Source organism: Typopeltis vanoorti, chromosome 19 (genome assembly GCF_054136105.1).
Source record: "Typopeltis vanoorti isolate ZY-2024b chromosome 19, IOZ_Tvanoo_1.0, whole genome shotgun sequence".
Taxonomy (NCBI): domain Eukaryota; kingdom Metazoa; phylum Arthropoda; class Arachnida; order Uropygi; family Thelyphonidae; genus Typopeltis; species Typopeltis vanoorti.
In genome coordinates, this window is record NC_143567.1 from 41,046,781 (window position 1) to 41,067,508 (window position 20,728).

General features: G+C 34.2%; 1 long non-coding RNA gene across 3 annotated transcripts in view; it reads left to right on the plus strand.

Moving 5' to 3' along the window:
* LOC150096034 (uncharacterized) overlaps positions 1-20,728 on the plus strand; it is a 98,965-nt gene that overhangs the window by 18,548 nt on the left and 59,689 nt on the right. Inside the window, exon 1 of one of the 3 annotated variants that reach the window (XR_016549970.1) lies at positions 9,914-10,418. The exons of 1 other annotated variant lie outside the window; for it this stretch is intronic. This is a non-coding gene — a long non-coding RNA (uncharacterized LOC150096034). Of the gene's footprint in view, positions 1-9,913; positions 10,419-17,352; positions 17,533-20,728 lie in introns of those variants that run through there. One more of the 3 variants, XR_016549969.1, reaches the window with a different exon arrangement.

The following is a 20,728-nucleotide window of genomic DNA, read 5'->3' on the forward strand; positions in this document are numbered from 1 at the left end:
ATACTTAACTCCCCACGAGGGAGCTCAACTCTCCCCAATAGGGACGGGGGGAGAAAAGGGAGGAAACTCCATATGAATAAATAAATTAATTAATTAATAAATAAATCTTTGCCACTGAAAATATATATATATATATATATCCCTACTCAGATACGGAATAACAGTCTATACAAATACATTAAACAACAGCCACCTAACAAAATTAGAAACATTACACAGGAAAATTGTGTCAACAGTGATTTACACTGTTGACACGATTTTACCCCCCCAACAACCAATATCGGACAAGCACATGGCGATACACAGAATTCTGAGCATTAAAAACCAGAAACACCACATGACATTAACAAGAAATTACTTCAACATCACCTATCGAAACAACAGAGACACATATCGTATAACACGACCTACAACAACTCTCTACATCCCCACACCCTTCAACAACTCATACGGTTCTTTTATGAGATCACATCAGATACCCACGCAACTCAACAACCTACCAAGAAATTTAAAACACGTAGATAACTACAGAACATTAAAAAACGAACTCTGGAAAATATACCAACAAAGTTAAGATACCATTAACACATCACAAATCACTGGCATCCAATGCCTACATCCCATACATAAACAGTAGCAACAACATAAATAGTGAAGGCTAAATCCCACTCTCTTCATAAAAGCTAACCCAAGCTTCGAAGTAGGTGGGATTAACTTACCTCACTACATACAAGTGATCCTTATAAACAAATGCAGAAATTTGTTTGTATAATCACTCTTTCTCAAACTTTGAAAAAAAAATTATACAAAAAATTCTGTATAATCTTCATTGTTAATATTAGAAGAACATGTGTTGTAAATACATAATATAAAGGGGAAAAAGTATTATTAAAAATTTTAATTGAAATCCAATGTAGAAATTGCAGCACTTAGTGCTGAACTCTAAAATTATAAGGTGCAATGTCACACAAGATATTTATTGTATGCATAAATATTTTAGCAATCAATAAATTATCATTATTATTAAAAAAAACTGCTTAAAAACTGTTTAATATCATCAAAATTAATGCGACTTTTAAATTAATGTGATTTTTAAAGAATTTAAAATTAGCAGACGTAAAGCTTCGGATTCTCACATAGAAGCTGCAGTCCATTAGCCACCTAGTGTATTGACATTAAAGTAAACAAACCTTTATTATTATTATTATTATTTTAATGTTGTTATTTTATTTGTTAAATTTAAATATTGAAACTCACAGAAAAATTCTTTAGTTAATACCGAATATTTCTCTTTTTTTCATTGGATAAAATAATCCATAGTATGTTTACTTTCTCGAAACGTGCCTTTTTTTCCCCTGTTTTTCCTGATTTTTTTTTTTTTTTTTATCTATTGAATAGCATAATCTCTGTTGAAAACTGTGAAATCGCTTCATCTTAAGTGAAATAAATGTCTAAAATATTCCTTTTTCATTTTTATCTGCGAATGAGGTCTTAAAAATATCTTTCAAGTCTTAAAATGAATATATAATTATATATAAGTAATTTTGAAATAATTATAATAATAAATCTGAATATTTTTAAATGTTCATTAATTATATACAAGATGGCGTAACCCTTTTATGCACTTACATTTATTTCCTCGTATAAAAGTATGACACTTAACAGTTAAGTAAACGCTTCAGTAAACAGTTAAGTAAACTAAATATTAATGTAAAATTTATAAAATTATCAAATTTAATGCTTCGCAATGTCTAGTGTTACTGTCTTTATTTATAATTCGTTTGTCATTTTATAACAGAACCAATCTAATTACAGCTTTCGTCTTATCCGTCTCTTGCCGTGTTATTCTTTATATTATTATTATTATATCAATGCTTGTTTAAAGGCGACTTTTTATCGTATACTTTTTTTAATCAGTACTGCTTTATAATTATACATTCTGTTTCTTTTCGACGACCTTGACCTTTTTCTACGACCTTGACCCAAGCTCTTGGTAGTGTTTGGGTCAAGGTCACATTTCATATAAAGTGAACAGCTAAAAGCAATTCTTTAAAGATTCCAACGAAATTTAATAAGAGAAAGCTTTTTTTGAGAAACGAAATAAGAAAAAAAAAGAACGGTACGATAATTGTATGGTAATAGTGAGTATAACAGGAATCTTTACCTGTTATCTAATCTAAGAAAGAGTTATAAACCAGTTATCGCATTGGGAAAAAAAAACAAACAGGATATCCGCTATCGTTACAATGGACAGGTGAACTTACTAGTGATTAACAGGCAGGTCCGTGATAATACTGCGTTTTAATTAAGGGAAGACGAACACATCATTCAAGTACCATAAGCAAAAATCGCAAAATAAATAAAGGGGGGGGGGATAATAACATTAAATAGATTATAGTGTTGTGAGGAGTGGCTTATTGCAATTCATGCAGGGGCGAATTCTCCATGCTTGCTGTGCAAGCTCATTAATTGAGAAAGAAGTAATATTTATTTGTTAATAAATGCATGCATTTATAAGCATTCCATTTAGGCTTTTATTTTTGTAGGCAATAATTGAACTTTGCGTTGTGTATCGAAGGCCGATGTTTGCTCGTCTACCTTGGCTTGCTCGGTTGTAGGAGCTTCCAAGTCCTCGCAGCCGCACCGTGATTTCATGCACGCGCATAGCTATTTCACGTCGTCTCACTCTGTTGCTTAAACACAGACCATACGCAGTCAACGTAGCTGTAGCCAGTGAGCTTCAGCCAGCCTTTACAAATGTGCGTGTTGCTTGGGGAAAAAAAGTTACAACTAACTTTTTATGACGATGTTATTGACCAATTCATAAAGAGGAACTGTAGAGTAGAATTTGTATTCAAGTAGCTAAATTGAAAAAGATAGAATATCATTTGTAAAATAAATGTTGTATTTGTATGATTAAATGTACATAAATTTCTAAATATATAGTTTTAAATGGTCAGTAATTTATTATTCCACTAATCAGACTTCAATCACACCTCTTACTCCTTGAATGATAGCAAGAGCAAGCGTGAATTTCAAGACCAGCATTCGTCCCTGAATTCAATGATCAATGATAAATAAATTGCAAATAATGTGATTTTGATATAATTAACTTCTATAGTAAAACTTCAGCTTCTGAAAAAATTGTCTGCAGCCAATTAAGGTCAACGGGTTCGTATTAAAATTAAATAGACTGGTTGTTTGTCAGGAAAATAAACTTACAAATCATCAAAGTTCACGTTTTTTTTTTTTATGTCAAACTTCGGCTTCTTCCTTTTGTGTATATAGGTCAAGCAGCCTATTTCAGCGTTTTCTTCACTTCCTTGATGTTCCTTCCTTTCTCTTTCTATCTATTTTATATTCTCTGGATATTCTTTGTGTGTGTGTGTGTGTGTGTGTGTGTGTGTGTGTGTGTGTGTGTGTGTGTGTGTGTGTGTGTGTGTGTGTGTGTGTGTGTGTGTGTGTGTGTGTGTGTGTGTGTGTGTGCGTTTCATATATTAGGTTTTCCAATGCTATTCGACATTTTTCAAAAAATTAACTTATATGACTATATAGTCAAATTATTATTATTATTATTATTATTATCAGGGACAACTCCAAGGAGTCCCCAGACTCATCGAGGGAGGCCCTAAACATCATGTCAAGAACAACTATTCAACATCCATACAGTATCTAACATACTTTGCCTTGAACTCATTCACAGTCATGGCACCCAGAACAGACTCTGGCAGCTTATTCCACTCATCCCCCACTCTCCAAGTAAAAAACCTAGCTCTAACACCCTTACTAACCACACTCTTTCCCAGTTTCCATGGATGGCCCCTAGTCCTCCCACTACCAGTTCTATTCTCAAAAATATCTTCTGAATTAATCTTATAGAAACCCTTCAGCAATTTGAATGTCTCAATCATATCACCCCTTTTTCGCCTATCAACCAATTTCTGCAACCCACAAATCTTCAACCTGTTCTCATAAGGTTCATTTCATAGACCTGCTATCATCTTGGTCACTCGCCTCTGGATCCTCTCCATCTCCTCCCCATCAAGAAGAAACCCTGGCGCCCAGATCTGGACACAGTAGTCAAGATGGGGGTCTTATCAAGGTTCGATACACAGTAACAATAGCTTGCTAGTCTCTGCTCGTCAAAGTATTCTTCAGTAACCAAGTGATTTGATGAGCTGATTTAGCCACTTTTGCAATGTGCCCCCTAAACTTTAACTCCCTATCCACCAACACTCCCAAATCCCTGGCCTCGTCAATCTCCTGGTGTACAATTCCACCAATGTGGTATACTGCTAATCTTTTCACCCCAAAATGCATAACCTTACGCTTTGATTAAATGTTTACTGATATAACCACAAGAAAGAACATACGAGGATACAAGAATTAAGAACATAAGTTGCTTTCAGAACTCTGCTACTAGTATGTTCTTTCTTGTGATCATATCATTTACTTTAATATAATATTTTTCCTGGGTTTATCAGAACTTTCCAGTTCCCTCCCTCGTATTTCTAAAAGACACACTAGTTAAGGCACACTAGTTTCGTCTTTCTAGAAGACTTCATTGGGTTCATTACGTAGAAGTGAAAAAAAAAATCAGAGATACATAAACAAACATTACTTCATTACGAGGTAATGAAAATTAAAGTATCCCAGTGATCCAAATGCTGCGAAACTTTGTAGGAATACATTGAGGGATACAGCGATATCCGAGGGGTGGGGGGGAAAGGTAGTTCTAAATTCACCATTGGGGACACTATCCACACGAAATACACGGAATTTGCATATCACGCAACTCACCAGGTTCCAGGAGGGTTTAAAAAGATGGACAAGGAATTTTTTTCCTCATCAAGATTCTTAATACCGCCCACACTGATGGTACTAACCTTATCCCAACATGCAGTGTATAGAGCGGTTCACTGGCGGTTATATGAAGTCACAATTAAATTTCTTTATTTGTTCTGTGATTCCATATGGTGTATCGACTGTTTATATATATATGTATGTATATAAAAACTATGAAAATTCTTTTATAATTTTTCTCTTTCGAAGGCATGTTTTATTTCTGTACACAGTAGAATAGGTCCAGATAACAAACATTAATCTAATTTTGACTAACCAAGTGATTAGCCAAGTGTAAGGTAAAGGATTGCATTATTTCTGCGGTAAGACGGTGAAGATAGTGATCTGAGAATGACAGTAGACAGGAAGTTGAAATTTAGGAAACGCATTGCAAAAGTTCTAAAAGTCACTCGAAGAACTGTTGCCATAATATAACGGACAAAGTTCTTTTCTTGGATAAGAAATAAAAGGAAGTGATAATACTATTGTATAGCGCAATGAACAGTCTATATCTGGATTATTGAGCAATAATATAGATGAAAGGGAATGTGTTTTGTAGAGCCCGAAAGATAGGAAGCGGCAAGGCGATATGATAGTCAATAGGAAAATCCTAATAAGTTGATATATGGGTGATATATAATCATAAAAAGTGCTGCATCCCCCTGACCGATTACAAAAAAGTTAAGACTAAACTGTCTTGTTTAACTTCCTTTGGGAATAAAAGGCATTAATATTAGGATTTTTGTGGAGGTGATGGATGTATAGAGGCACTGTCAAAAAATGAAACACCTTGTTGTTTGTTTCAAATGTGCAGGGGCGAATGCAGTTCTTGAAATTCACGCTTGCTCTTGTTATCATTTAGGGAGTGAGGTGTGATTGAAGTCTGATTAGCGGGATAATGAATTACTGACCATAAAACAAATAATACAAATGATATTCTATCTTTTTCAATTTAGCTACTTGAATACAAATTCTATCCTACGGTTCTTCTTTATGAAGTGGTCAATAATGTCGTCATAAAAAGTTGGTTGTAACTTAATTTTCATATTGGCTGAAGCTCACTGGCTAGAGCTACGTTGACTGCGGATGGTCTGTGTTTAAGCAACAGAGCGAGACGACGTGAAATAACTATGCGCGCGCATGAAATCACGGTGCGGCTGCGAGGACCTGGAAACTCCTACAACCGAGCAAGCCAAGGTAGCTTTGACTAGACGAACAAGCATCGGCCTTCGATACACAACGCAAAGCTCAATTATTGCCGCGCAAGCTTAAGACGACTTGAACTGTGTTAAAAAATAAAAGCCTAAATGGAATGCTTATAAATGCATACATTTATTAATAAATAAATATTATTTCTTTCTCAATTAATGAACTTGCGCAGCAAGCATAGCAAGCATGGAGAATATGTATATGTTATGTTGCGTGCTGTACACTTTTTAATTATGGATAAATTATCCTTGGTCTCCTTGGAGGTATCACGTAATAATAATAATAATAATAATAATAATAATAATAATAATAATATACAGTTGAATATATTCTATCAGTAGTTTTCGCAGAATATACTGCCATCTTTTGACGGTGTCACCACCTAGCGGCAATTTTTAAGAGTGCAATCTTAAGATTCGGTTATTATTTAAAATTAATGTAATGTAATATTAGACACATTAAGTTTAAAATAGAAAAAAATCTGTATTTAAAATTTAAAAAAAAAACTTTCTCCCCACCTTATAAAAGCGCAGACTTGAAACAACCCCAACGTCGTTTCATGGTCTTCTATTTGTGTTGAAAAAATAATGATAATAAATAAATAAAATAAATAATAAAGAATGAAACTTAATTTGTATTACAAAAAATAAAGAAAGAAAATTAATTAAATAAATATAATAAAAAACTAGTCTATAATTATCGCTGGCATATAAAAAATCAACGTGACTCATTATTAAATAATATCTTTGCAAGAATTCGACTTAAGTCACCGAGATCTTTCGTTGAAATTGTTTCAAAAAGGCTGGAATTTGCCCCGAGAAGAGATAAAATTCCATTAATACATTTTTCATAGCTTTGACGCCGCACTGTGCATACAGATATCAGCTGTCTTCTGCTACGGGCGACTTTCGTCTGGCTCTGGTTGAGGTCGAACTGTTCTACGTATAAAAGAATTTTGTTTTATTTTTATTTTTTTTATTTAGCTTTTGGTTTACCATTTTTCTGGGAATTTTTTTACCCTGAATTCTGTAGCTTTTAGTTATACTTGAAAACTTAGTGAAGCATTACCCCATAAAAAGATGAATATGCAGCTATATGTCTTTAAAGAATTCTGAATGTAAAGTTACAGAGATAAGTAAATTCCTGTATTATTATTAATTCTAACTCGATTGTAATTCGAAATAATTACGATCCTCTTCTATTCACGCAGCGAAAATTTATATACTTTTAACCTTTTGTTTTTCGTTTGTTGTTAATAAAATAATCATGCAAAGGAGTAGTTAAAAAAAAAAAAAAAACTTGGTTGGAATATTTTCTAAGCAACCAATAGCAAAATTTCATTGTTCTGTGATAATCTTCTATTACTAGGAAATATGCACCTTTTTTGAATCAAGGACTGCTTCCATTATGGAACTATAAAATATCTTAGGATAACAAATTTCTATAATACAAAAAACGGAAGCTATTCCAAAGCGCCATCTATCGGTCAAGTTGCGAATCATACTACGCTTTCTCTATATATTTATATATAAATTTTAATAGTTAATAAATTAATAATATAAAATTTAAAAACGCTGAACGAAAAGAAGAAAGAAAAAGAAAAAAGAAAAAGAAACAATATATTGACGCCTTTCTCAAACAGATGAAGGTTATATTCTTTGGCAAAGATGGGCAGTGAGGAAATCTGTTCCGAAGAACAGAGGATGACCGGAAGTTTGGTTTTGTGGTTTGTAGCTAGATAGTAAATGGATTTCGATCAGAAATAAATTCTTCGAAGATAGTAAGGATGGTGGGGAAACTCCAGCAGAATATTGTCTATGAAAATACCTATAGAAAATACATGAAGCAGAACCGAAAATTTATGAAGGATTAATTGCAGTGAATCTGTGGGGGGTGGAGGGGGATCATCAGTGAATTGAGTTCTCTCTTTTGGACAACATCATGCTTTCCTGGTAGGGGTTTCAGGTATAGCACTTCAAATGACAGAGCAAATATTCCAAGGCTGAGTGGATTTGGAATTTGTACAATATTAGCAGTTATACAGGATGAAAAGTTGCGTCTGATTAGTAAAGTACACCAAGAGCTGAGAGGTGTTTATCCAAAAGAGGCTAGAGGTGCAAGTTATTCCAACAAGAGAAACTGATCTTGATAATGTGAGTATTATCAAGAGAAGGGGAAAGTAAAGTGCGATCTTGCTTTTGGAGATAAAGCAGGACTTTGTTTTAATACCATGGAAGTTCAGACGGTTGTCCTCTCCTTCTTACAGGATAGAAAAGAAATCAGAGTTAAGAGCATTGCTTATGGTAGATCTTGAGTCTTCAAGTGATTGGGCAAGTGTACGAGGGACTGAGCATGCAGTCGTCAATAAAACTACGGATGGGATGCGAGGTCAGTGAGAGGTCATTTATGTAGAGGTGAAAGAGCATAGTTGAAATTATAGAACCTTGGAGTACTCCTCATTGATTGGGAAATGTGAGGAGAGGAATTTATCTACTAAGACATGCAATGGAAAACCAGAGAGAGAGAGAGAGAGAGAGAGAGAGAGAGAGAGAGAAAGCTGGTGACCAATTCAGATGGTGGAGGCAGATCATAAGAATCGCCTGACGATTCCCCTGATGAGAACTCAATAAAGGTCGAAACCGGTCTGGGTAGTTGCCCCTGCCTTTAATGCATAGCATCATACATCTGCGTAAGGGGATGTGCTTTGCATTAGGGGGGAAATACTAAGGAAAGTGATCGGCGCTTACTCCATCTTTACCATAAGTTGCCTTAGACTTGAACTATGTTCAGGCGCAAACTTGAATTACTTGTCTGTTTGCTTAGGGGAAAAAATAATTAAAACCTAGCTTATAAAATTGCTTGGTATCTTTAACAGATCGTAAGAACGTTGTTTGCTGAGCAGGTCTTTGTGCCAGACTCGATCAAATGTCCAAGACATGTTAATAATGTCACTTTGAGTTTCTCCAAATCTTTCCATTACTTTTGTCCAAAGGTGGGTAATGATGTCTGGGAGATCAACTGTGGAAAGAGAGCGGTGGAATTCATATTAGTGGTCACTAATTTATCGGTGTCTTCAGATAATGAAGTTGACGGTTCTCCGTGACTTCTGGGAGAACTGAAGTAACAGTTGTACAACAGTGCGTTGACTGACTTTTGTAAAATTTTTATGATGATCTGGAAATAGCTTTGTTTGCTTTCATGACGTAGAGTAAATGCTACTCGAGTAGGAAAGATTGAAACAGGCAATGTAAAATAGATATTAATTCTGACGCATAAGTTTTTGTAGAATGGGGGAATCATCAAACTTTCCCCGCGTGTCTTGGTCTTTCTGACAAAGACTAGGACAGATGGAGTGAGCTGTGCTTGGTAACGGGAAGATAATTTGAGCGATCTTTTGTGCAAGAATTTTGAGGAAAAGAATGACGCTAAGTTGTCTGCTTTGTGTTTGGGTAATACTGCGATCATACCACCATTAAGATGAATGAGAGGTGGACATGAGGGCAAACGTTGCGTCTATTTGTCCTGTTGAGTAACCATATAGCTCGATTGCCATTTGAAAAGGAGGTGATTTTTTTTTTTTTTTTTTTTTACCTTTTTCAAAGTCAGATTTGGAGTTGTCGATAGTTTTTGCTGCTGCTGTGTACTATGTAAGCTGAGTGTAAAGCAAGAGTTTCAGCATCGAACCACTTGTGATCTGAATGTTTTCCTTATTATTGCCTTCGGACACTTAGTGGAAAACCAATCCTTGGAGTGTGGTCGGGGATTTGGGCGGAATGGGAGATCAGAGCTTTCACTCCAGTTCGAATGATTCTGTTATTCGGCGAATCATGAGCTAGGATAAAAAAAAAAAAAATGAAACGTTAATCAAACCATGAAAAGAAGCAGCAGTAGAAGCGATAGAGATATCATTCATTTGGCACCATTACGATACCAATGGACAATGGAATGAGAATGGCTGGGTGAAGAGATTTCCATAGCAAGGGAAACTTGGCGAGGTTATGGTCTAGAGCAGGGGTGGGGGAACCCCTCGCCCGCGGGTCTATTTCAATTCGCCCCTTTGCTGTTGTATAACACTTTGAGATCAAAATATAGTAATCTGCCTATATTGGACTTTTACAAATGTATTGATTCTGAAAAATTCTCTTCTTTAAAAAATAATGCCTTGAAAATAGCTTCTCAGTTTTCTACTATTTATCAATGCGAGCAATTTTTTTTTCAAAATTAAGTCTGGTAAAAAATCGCCTTCGTACAAGACTCACTGACGGCAATTAACTACGAGTAGCCGTCTCATCAAGGGCGGCTAATATTTCTAAGCTTTCACAAAAAAATCAGTTTCAGCCTTCTCACTAAAAGGTTTAAGATTAAAGGTAAGCTTCATTAACTTTGATGAAATATTTATTATGCTATTATTGCTTTAATAAAGTTCTCAGTTAAAATAAAATAAATATCATTTTTTAAATAAATTAAATAGAGCCTTTGCTTGATTGTTATAATTATATGTCTACATAATTGTAATTAAAAGATACCATATCAGATGAGAATGTTGCATATTTACTTATTGAGATATATATTGCAACACCACATACACTATACATAAGAGTTAAAATTTGGCAGTCGCCCGCGGAAGTTTTTAAATTAGCAATTTTCTCCCTTGATACTAAAAAGGTTCCCAACCCCTGGTCTAGAGTGAAATTGTCATGTACAGAGTATTTTTGAAGATGAGCTAGTTAGGAAAAGGTCATGAGTGTTGTTAGGATGGTAATGATTATCTAGAAGTTTGGTAGGTAGATGGAGTACATGCATGTTGGGTCATTGCAAACAGCAGACATCTCGGCATTCCCAGTTTGATCCATAGAAATGGAGAACGAGAAACCAATTTAAGTTGTGAACGTCGCAACTCCAAGGAAACTGGCTTCGCTGTTGAAGAGTCCTTATGCGCTTCACATTGCTATTAAATGATATAACTGGTTCTAAATGATCAAAGCTTTATTTGGTATAATCATATCTAATCAATCTATTTTGATAAAACTTCTTTTGTTAAAATTCTGACTTTGCTTTCCCAAAATGAAATAATAATAATAATAATAATAATAATAATAATAATAATAATAATAATAATAATAATAATAATAATAATAATAATAATAACAAGTATACTATTACATTTTCTGTTCAGTACAGAATGCAGAGTACAGTGATTTTTTTAAATATAAATGTACATCATTTTCTTTTTTTTTTAAATATCAATATGATAGCTTATTATTATACAGCCTATTTACATATACACAATTTAAAAAAAAAATTTTTTTTAATATCAGTATCTTCATTGTTGTTATACACTTTACTGACTGTTTTATTACATAATCTGCATTTCTTGATTATAAAGATTACGTGTAGATGAGTGAGGCAAGTTAATCCCATCTACTTCGAAGCTTGGGGTAGCTTTTATGAAGAGAGTGGGATTTAGCCTTCACCATTTGTGTTGTTGTTACTGTTTATGGGATGTAGGTATTGGATGTTGGTGATTTGTGATGTGTATATTAGTGTTAATGGTATATTAACTCTGTTGGTATATTTTCCAGAGTTCGTTTTTTAATGTTCTGTAGTTATCTACGTGTTTTAAATTTCTTGGTAGGTTGTTGAGTTGCGTGGGTATCTGATGTGATCTCATAAAAGAACCGTATGAGTTGTTGAAGGGTGTTGGTATGTAGAGAGTTGTTGTAGGTCGTGTTATACGATATGTGTCTCTGTTGTTTTGATAGGTGATGTTGAAGTAATCCCTTATTAGTGTTATGCAGTGTTTCAGATTTTTAATGCTCAGAATTTTGTGTATCGCCATGTGCTGGTCGGATATTGGTTGTTGCGTGTAAGGTGTCCAAATCACTGTTGACACAATTTTCCTGTGTAATGTTTCTAATTTTGTTAGGTGGCTGTTTGATGTATTTGCATAGACTGTTATTCCGTATCTGAGTAGGGATTCGCAGATACCGTGATATAGGAGTTTTTTATGTTGGGTGGAATAATGTCTTTTACTTGGAAGAGTTTTGTTGCGATGATCCGGAGTTTGGTATGTAGATATTCTACATATCTAATAATAATAATAATAATAATAATAATAATAATAATAATAATAATAATAATAATAATAAATTAATGGATCTAAAAAACTATAGTTGAAGACAAAAAAAACTTGAAATGCAATAAAAACTCAACAGTTTGGACATTTTTTCTTTTATTCTATTATTTCTAATATCTGTGAAAAGTATTTCTTAGGACACAAGCTTAATTCAACTTCGTTCTGTATCTCTTTTAAATAACTATAAAGGATTATTTCCTTTAAGTACAGAATTTGGATAAATCCTCAACTTCTCAATCATTAAACTGCGAACCTTCAACATCTCGTGTCTTTGTCAGGAATAACGTGTCTGGCTGCATTACAATCGAAAATCTTTCATGCTGCCGAGATTTTCATTTATTTGTCAAGTAAGGTGAATATCTAGACAACACAGTTTGTCTCAGAAGCGGTCAAGTCAAAAGAATCAAGTCTCCCGGAATCCATTAGAAAAAAAAAAAAAAAAAAAAAAAACTCCCGGATTTTCCTCTGTAACAACTGACAAGCCTACATTGGCACTGATTAGGGATTGTGTTGTATATGTTCCGTACATTAAAAAGTAGAGAACATAAATTGTAGTTCTAATTACAAATTAAGTTTCCTTAACATACCATTGCTAACTTGGCACGTACGCATGAAGCAGACTGAAGATATTTCATCAATTAAATGGATATTTATTGTTTCAGTAAATAATTATTATTTTAATAAATAATAATAATAATATGATTTATAAAATTGGATTGCTCAAGTGCTTCGCATATGTCGAATTTGTAAAATTGTATGTTAAACTTTGGAAACACGAAGAATTAATAAATGGTGGGGGGGGGGAAAAAGATCTGTATGAATATTCTTTCAGCTGCAAGCGTTTTAAAGACAAGAAAGCAACGATATTACCTACATCTATAGGATATTTTTTGAAAACTAGGAAGAGAGAGACAACATAGTGCAATTGGAAGAACGATGGTATGTTACGCCCTTCGATTGGAAAAGGCCTAAGTTCGATTTTCGTCATGACGAGAGGAATCTTTATATGGCGTTATTCAATTAAAGGTGAGTTAGCCGATTTCAAACGGAGGTAGCCGTTTTTTTCTCTCGCATACAGACAAATCGGCCTTGAGAACACACACGCAATTTACAGACAAAACATACTAGTGGTGGTGGTGGTACATGCCAGCAGATGGCGTTGGTGTAGATGATGGTAGTGGCAGCTCACTATAGTTCGTGGAGTAAGTGGTGGAGACGGGAGTTGTAGATGCTCTCCCTCGATGATTCTTTGGTGGTCGTGTAATAATAATAATAATGATAGAACTTGGTAAGTGTTTGACAGAGGATCATGAAGTGTTATGATCCACTCTCATTATTCGTAGACGATCATGGACTATCATCACTGTTAAAAGTTTCATATGACAGTTGTTGGATCATCAACGACAATTTATGGAGATGAATTGTGTCCATGCACTTTTGTACAGAAAAGCATCGAACAATGTTAAAATAAAATAAAATAATGATATAATAATAATAAACGAATATGTAGTCGCGTTGTTGATCAAATCGTGCAACATATACGGCCTTCTATTTTTAACAAAAATAAGCCGCCTCATAGACCAAAAAATTTTAAATTGTAGATCAAATTATAACCAACGAATTCCATATTCGTTGGTTGTTGTACGGAAGGAGAACCTTATCTTGATTCCAATACAGTACTTCGTAATGCATATAATTAAACGTTGTTTTTGAGATGAATTTGAATATTAAAATCCTTGGAACAACGCTGTGCTATGCTTCAAACAAACAGACGTAATCGCTCAAAAGATCAATCCATTATGCGCATGACAAGGTGAATAGAAGAGAAAGGTTCATAGATTGAATGCCAGATTTAGTGAGAAATACAATGCTTCCGTCTGTTCCCTCGCCACCCCAGAGATCTTTGTTCAAACCCTGTCCGTGATTGAAGGAATTTTCTAGAATTCTTCAGACAAGGCTGAGTAATCTGGTTTAAAATGATAAACATAATGTACTGATGCCTTATAGTCATAGGTAGTCGATAACAAATCATGTTTTATAGAAGGCATTCCTTTATTTTTATACCTTTTTTTTGTTTGTTTATTATTTTTCTACATGCGTAATCGAAGCTTCGTCAGCGAATAATTAAACATTATTGCAATACTTTTGTAGGACATGAAAATGTAGTTCTAAACTTCCTAGGAAGTCAACATGTTGATGTGACCTCCTCTATTTCATTTTTTACGCATTTCACAATAGCAGAGTGTGATCTGATTTTGATTTGCTGTCTAAAGAGACTTCTGGGTATTAATGATCGCTTGATATTATGCGGAAATGGCCAAGCTTTTACAGAAAGTGATAGTAACCTTTTTTTTTTTTTCCCTTCATGATAACTTGTGAATATTATCTACCAAGATAAAAGGAAGTTCTCTGCAATGCATCCATATTTCCAGTGCCCTACTTAAGGTAAAGATGTTGTCTAACGCCTACTCGTCTTTGGGGTTTTTGACAATAGAGACGTAGAAGAAATAACAAAACTATTGTTGCGGCATCAGCTTTATATCTAAATTACTATGCACGAGACTTATCACGTAGCATTCACATGATGTGTTATGCCAAAGTAATTGCCGTGAGACGGCTTTTGATTACATTTACAGCCACTAGAGATCGTTACAAACACGGAGGTCTGTAATAGTGCATAGCAAGAATCCTCATTACTGGTATGCATGCGGAAATGACGTCATACTTACGTGTCTGCATAAAAATAGTAGTCTATAAATAGGCTAGTGGCGTTTACCCTTAGTCATTATCATACTTGAATCCCATGACTACCGATGATTTTGAAGACATCCAGATGAGAGTTCAACGAACAACTGCCACCATATTCTGATCCTAATCATAACTCATATTATTGCCTTAAACCCTGGAATTCTACAGTCAATTTTTAACCATGATATATGTTACCGGCAAAGTGTGAAAAGCAGGCATTCTATATAATACATTCTATAGAAAGTATAGGCAAAGTATGAAATGTCTGTTTTCTTTTTATTTTTTTTTACATACTTTCCCTAGGCATTGTATAGAATGACAAATGCTGTTTCGGCAAAGTATGAAAAAGGCTTTTATTGAAAAGATGCATTTTATTGAAAAAAGATAACACTTTGCCTGTAACATATACAGTGGTATCTCGCTAATCCGAACTAATAAAAACTGCGCTCGTTCAGATTAGCGAAAAGTTCGGATTAGCGAATTTCCCCCCAAGAGGCAACAATAACTAGCGTTTAAGACAAAAATAATCAGATTCTAATGGTACATCAATTTAATTCTGTAAATAAATGAATTAACTGATAGAAAAAATGCTACTGTACTGTAATATAAAACTTAAAAAAAAAATAATATAGTACGCAAGTTTATTTTTGTAAAATATTTAGTTTGTATTCACCTGTATTGTTGAGGATTCTGATTTAATAAAATTGCATAGTTCAGTACATAACTTAATTTGCTTAAAAAATACCACTTTCTTGTACACGACATACACAAAAAAGTTTTTTTTTTATTTCTTTTTAAAAAAGTCACTGATTTTCTTTTGCTTCTTGGAAGCTAAACTTTTTTCGAATGCTTCTTCTAGGAGCTGCATTAGCAATAAAATTTTGTGGAATGGCCTATCATTGTGATTAGCCCATTCTATACACATATTAAAACTGCCAACTGCTTCGTCGTGTTTTGCTTTTTGTTTCTTCGAATTCTTTATCGTCATCATCGTCTGCTAATTCATTCCGTAGCGTCATATTTATAATTTAAGCATCTGATTTGATTTCGAATTCACTTTCGGTTCTACCTGTAATCCATTCCGTAACATCTGTTTGTGAAATTTCAACATTCGGATTTATATTTTTAACCAAATTATGCCTGTTTTGAATATCCGCTTTTTGTGTATCACCGTAATTATCTTCGTAAATTCTAGAAGGCCACAGTTTTTTCCATGACGCTCGACAGCGGTGATTCATGCCGACAAGACAGTACGTACTGTACAGTATAAAAAAGCAAACGTGAACACACAATAAATCAAAATAGGCCTGCAGTGTAACCATACAATCGACAGTATGAAAAAAAAAAAAAAATACTGCACTGTAATAATAATAAAATAAATAATAATAGTTAAAATAATAATTATTAAATAAAAATAATAGCACACAAAATTATAATACGTAATAAATAAAACTTTTTTTTCTTTCAAACCGCAGTTCGGATTACTGAAGGGTTCGGACTAAAGAGGTTCGGATTAGCGAGATACTACTGTGTATATATATATACAGTAGTGCACTCAGGATTTAATCTTGGAGGGGGGGAACACTCATGATTTAATCTTGGGGGGGGGGGGAGTTGAGTAGAAGTTTTGAGAATGCACACTACATTGCATACGACTTATGACTGAGCATCTGCAGTGATCGCCAATACATGATACCCGTGATCTCCTCTGGCTCGGCTAAGGCAAACGAAACAGCGCTCGGTCCTCAAGGGCACTACTTCGTTCGCCTTGCGTTCACAGTGGCAGGGATTCCCACTTTATGTGGCCGCTAATTCATAAGTAGTATAGAAATAGAAGACACAACATAAATTTTAAAAAATTAATTTTAATTAAGAAATGATGGAAAATTTTCTAGTGTTTTTTTTTTTCCCTTTCTTTTGGGGGAAGGGCCCCTTGTCCCCCTCCCTGTATGCGCCACTGTATATGTACATAGCAATGGTTGTCCACTGATCAGTCAGGTGGAGATCCGGATATTCACTTTTATTAGTGCTTTTTGATTAAGTAAGGTGTTTCGGAAAGATTTCAAATTAAGCTGTGATGTAAATTGATCAACTTGCTAATTTTTGTCAAGTAGCTCTTGTAGTATAAAGATAAGGGGAATATTAAAATAAAATATTCTTGAATAACATGAAGTGTTTCTTAAATGACACCGAACTTTGACTGCCCCCCCCCCCTCCTTAAAAAAAAAAACTTACATATTACAGAAATTTGATGAACTAATGCATACGTCAGATTAGCAGGAATATGTACGCTTGAATGTGATTGGTCAAAAAAAAAAAAAAAAAAGAAAGAAACATGTTCCATATACTAAAGTACAGCTACATTGTGTAGCCAACTTGTGCACCTAGAAACTTCTAGCTGTTCGTAAAGAATAAAGCAGCAGTTCTTGAGTATGAAGTTGTTTATGAAAAATATCTTTTTTTTTTTGTATTGCATCTGGATCATAATAAACTGCCATTAATCGTAACAAGCCAGTTCGATTTGCTGTATACAGATGAAATTAAAGAACCATCGCAGTTTTAATAAACCTAGCTATTTTTACGGCTCTGTATAACAGGTGATGATTTCATAATTTTTTTTTTACTTTTCGACTCTATAATTGATGCCGCATTTCTGTTCCCAGATGAGATTAACAGATGTTTATTTTATTTTATTTTTTTATTGATAAGAAATTGCAATGTTATATTTTAAATTCAGGCATAACAAAGCCAAGTTTTTTTTTTTTTTTTTTAAGTATAAGAATTAATAAAATACACTTTCTTGTAGTAGGCATCAGTAATAAAATTAAAAATCGTAATTTAAATTTTACTTTAAAATCGACTCTCTCAGCCAGGAAGATAGCATAACCGAGATTCACTACCATGCTTATTTGTGAAGTGGCTTGAAAAAAAGTTCCTTGACTGAGCATTGGCCAATTACAATATTAATAAGTACTGAAAATCTTTTGTGTGTGGATTCACATTAAAAAAAAAAAAATCGATTTCATTGGTTCTATTCTTGTATACTAAATTCAAATAATTTATATAAAGGTTTACTTGACGTACAGTATAAAGAAAAGTTACATCAAAAAAACAGTATTCTTTTCAGTTATATCACATTACTGTAATGTGAGATTCAACAAAAATTATATCTTAAGTTTGGCTCCTAAAATATTGAAATCTTGAAGTACTGAAATGCGAGTCTTTTTTTTGTCCAATGTTTTAACTTAAGACCTATTTTAATATGTAATCATAGAAAAATACTTTCTTGATGCTAACCAGAAAATTGGGTGTATTTTATGTTCTCTCTTCCTTGTATAAAATATTTTAGAGCTATAATTTCTTGACACAAAGTTTTGTTGATGTCTTGTTCTCCCATAAGCACAAAAATAGCAATGCTTTGAAAGCTGTTCATTAGTAATGGAATTGATTTTAAATTACCACATATACGCTCGAGTCAAAGCATTGTAACAACCTACCAAATAGCATGTTGGGCCTCCTCTGGCCAAGATAACTGCTTACACCCATCTTGACATTGACTCATTAGACTATGGAAGGTGTCCTGATGTATTCCGAACCAAATAGACAAGACAGACAGACTAGACAACTAGGCACTCACTTGCTGGGTTGTCTTGTCTCTCATCTGATGGATGCTGCATTCCAAATGATCCCACAAATATTCAATGGGATTCATACCAGTACAATTAAGCGCCAGGAGAGCATACAGAATACATGGATATGCTCTTCAAATGATGCTTACACAATGCCATGGAGGATCCAGATCTGTTGGGTCAAAAGCACTGCAATACCTTACAGTAATGGTGGAACAGGTGTTGGAAGATTCTTGTGGAAACCTCTCTGCTTGGGAACAATATTGCTTGTTTTTAAGAGATCTGCATATTATACAGAAGTAACAATCTTTTGCACGATCATGTGATTCTTTTCAAACATTGATATTCCTAAAACAATCAATTCATTCAAATCAACTTTATTGTCCAATCACAGATGCGAGACCCTTGACTGGCAATGTGCCAAGAAGAGTCAATTCATGTTGAAGGGAAGAAATGAATAAGGTGATGTATGAATTCGTTACTAATACACAAAATCGCGTGCTTTATACGTAAATTTTCCATCTGTTGTACAAGTAAAATTGTTATGCAATATGGCTACACGTAAAACGCATTGATTACTCTATTATCGGAATGGATTCGCCTTCTTCATGAGCAGAAGTGTCGAGGGGTCTTCGCATCTATGGGCGCACAGTACAAGAAGTACAGCAATAATGAAACACTTTTTTTAATTTATTGTATTTTTTAAAATCTTGGTCCTCTATTTCACACAGAGTATGCGGTATATTCTGGCATGTGATCCTTAATGCAGGAATGATACTATACTAATCGACACGCTTTACAGTCTTTGCTTTTTAATGGGGGAATAATAAATTAAAGAAACGAAAATTCAAAGACATCTTAGTACAAAGAACTGTAACTGTCCAACTCTCAGCACATGCAACCAGCATTTTATAATTTTTTTCTATTATTCCATCTACCTCTGTCCTTTGGAAAAGCCTTCCCCATACTGTTTTTTTCCCAGTGACCCCCCCCACCCCACCCCCAAGGTTTTCAAAAAAAAAAAAAAAAAAAACATGTTAATTGATTACTTCTTTCTTCTTAATCACCTGTCTACACATGGTGCTGTTTGTTACAGGTCTTGTGACCTCTTGTGTGTGGAGCAAATATTAAAATAAATAAATTAAAAAAAACATTTTGAACATATTTTTTACTGATTGAATAATGGTAGTGATATGGAAGTATGTGAAATTCAAGATTAAGGGAAGATATTTACACTTTGCTGATGCAACGCATAGAGCTTCCACAGGGCCATCACCAATTTAGATCGCACCCTGAGGCAAACAATTAAATATTGCCCCTGATGGATTATAAGACAAAAATATAAGAAAATCTCCAATTGCTATTTTGTTTTTATTCCAAGAGAAACATTAATGCAAAACGATTACATTATATTAATTAAATGTTTGCTCTACAGGGATATCGCACAATAAAACTATTTATAAGCTCTTCTAAATTTAAATTATAAGCTATGTCTGTCTCGATCGATATAGTTGCTAGGCTAACCAATCTTTCTTGGGTCACTGCTGTTCGCAAATAATTTTGAATCAGCTTAAACTTGGAAAAACTTCTTTCTACACTAGCATAGCAAGTGCGGAAAGAAGTTTTTCTTTCAGTTTTCAATAGCTTGCTACGCTAACAGGAATTGTTAGCATAGCGAGGGCCTACTGCAATATGGCTGAATGAGCGCCATGAGGCAGGCTTAATAAGGGTGCTTAGTATGGTATTCGACGGTACTAAGCCTCCATAAGCCAGTTGATATAGATGAGTCCTTCGGTTGGAAAGACCAGTGCTTGAGTCTTGTCTAAGATGTGAGAAACTTTATCAGGTCTTTTCAAAGTGAGTCAGTTGTTCTCATATGGAAGTTTTTTAATCCGAGAAGCCCGAGTTTTTGCCCCTCAAAACAGACAAACCTGCCGCATGAACACACAGATCCATAGGCATAAATACTTGCCCTTAGGGGATGCAGCAGAGGAGTGACGTGCTGACTGCATTAATGAAGAAGGTAGCAGACGTTTTGAGAGAACTTCTGTATTTCTGCAAACCCTGCTGATTTTTTTGGCAGAAGAGGTATTATTTATATGTGATTCTATAATTTTTTGGTATGTTTAAATTGCCTCTTTTTAAGTACTAGTATTAAGATATA